Raw genomic sequence first — 1,821 nt, 5'->3', positions numbered from 1 at the left:
TTCAAGCCCCAGGACAGGCAAAAACAAAACAAAAAAATGAACTTGACCCTTCAAAGTCATGAAGGAAGAATATTTGTCAATATAGAAAAAGACAGAACATATATTATTTAGAATGAGTAACCTTAATTTATAACTTCTGACCCTTCAGACAGTTGATGTGTGGGCCTCTGTTTTTATTCTTGGTCAGGCCTTGTTTGTTTAGAGTAAAATTGACATTTGGAGTAACCCAGAGATGTGAGCGGTTTAAGAAAGCATGATTATTTCAGGAAGATCTTTGCTGCTCCCTAGGGTAAAAATTATCTCCTTAGGGCCTGGGAGCATGCAGGAGGGATTTCTCTCCTACTGAGAGGAGAGCTTAAAAACTGGTTCCAGTTAAATGAGAACAATGTTTTACTTCATTTAGCATTAAGAAGAAGCCTCCAGACCAGGCATAGAGCACATGGCTGTAATCTCATTTACTAGGGAGGCAAAATCTCAGTTACTAGGAGGATGGATGGTTTGAGGCCAGCCCAGGCAAAAGTATGAGACCCTACCTAAACGTAGAAGAAATGAAGGTGCAACTCAAGTAATGGAGCAGTTACCTAGAAAATGTGAGGCCCTGAGTTTAATCCTTAGTACAGAAAAATACGTTAAATTTAAAAAGAAAGAAAGAAAGAAAGAAATCTGAGCCAGGAGCTGGTGGCTCACACCTGTAATCCTAGCTACTCAGGAGGCTGAGATCTGAGGATCGAAGTTCAAAGCCTGCCTGGGCAGGAAAATCCATGAGACTTTTCTCTCCAATAAACCACCAGAAAACCGGAAGTGGTGCTCTGGCTCAAGTGGTAGAGCGCTCACCTTGAGCTGAAGAGCTGAGGGACAGCGCCCAGGCCCAGAGTTCAGGCCCCACAACCAACCTGCCTGGCCCCCAAAAAAAGAGTAGAACCAGGCATCAGTGGCTTATATCTGTAAACCTAGCTAGCTACTCAGGAGGCTGAAATCTAAGGTTCATGGTTCAAAGCCAGCCTGGACAGGGAAATCCAGGAAACTCTTACCTCCAATTAACCACTAAAAAGCCAGAAGTAGAGATGTGGCAGAGCATTAGCCTTAACAAAAACTCCAGGGACAGAACCTAAGCCCTAAATTCAAGCCTTACACACACACACACACACACACACACACACACACACACGAGTTGGAAGTAAAGGAGGCTGCAGCACAGCATGTGAGACCGTGCTTAGGAGAGAATTGCTATAACTGGGCCTAACCTGCGTGATCAGCACCATGTGTCTCAGTCAGGACCTCACTAAGGCTCCAGTGAGGTCCCTGGAAGCTCCTGTGTCAGGCAGGGCCTCTGGGCCAGAAACCAGGGACAAGTTAGGACAGTGACAGAATCCTGCTCTCCTATCGTCATCTGCTCCCTGCAGCAAAGCAGCTCAAGGGGAGACAGGAGGTAAGGGCATACTCCTCAGTACATTTCTTCAGCATAGGGGGTGTCTTTTGCTCCCCCAGGAGAAGGTCTCAACACATGGCCGGGCCAACAACATGTTTTGAGTGGATGAGTAGTTGGGACAGGTTGTCTGATGAAGAGCTGAGTAAATAGTTGGCAAGAGAGGAGCGTATTTGGGTTGGTTTGGTTCCAAAGCTACTCATTTCTGAGGGAGAAAGTAGGTATCCCTAAGAAGGCAAAAGATGGCAGCCTCGACCTGTTCTTGGGGAGTATTGAGGATGACTCAGCAAGATGCATGGAGGCAATGACTCAGCAAGAGGAATGACTCAGCAAAACACGTGTTGGGGGCGTGGCAGATGACTCAGCAAAGACAGGAGAACCAATCACAGACTCTC

This window comes from Dipodomys spectabilis, unplaced genomic scaffold (assembly GCF_019054845.1).
Source record: "Dipodomys spectabilis isolate Male_0828 unplaced genomic scaffold, ASM1905484v1 ptg000155l, whole genome shotgun sequence".
NCBI classification, from domain to species: Eukaryota; Metazoa; Chordata; class Mammalia; order Rodentia; family Heteromyidae; genus Dipodomys; species Dipodomys spectabilis.
Note: the sequence above shows the minus strand (reverse complement) of the source record.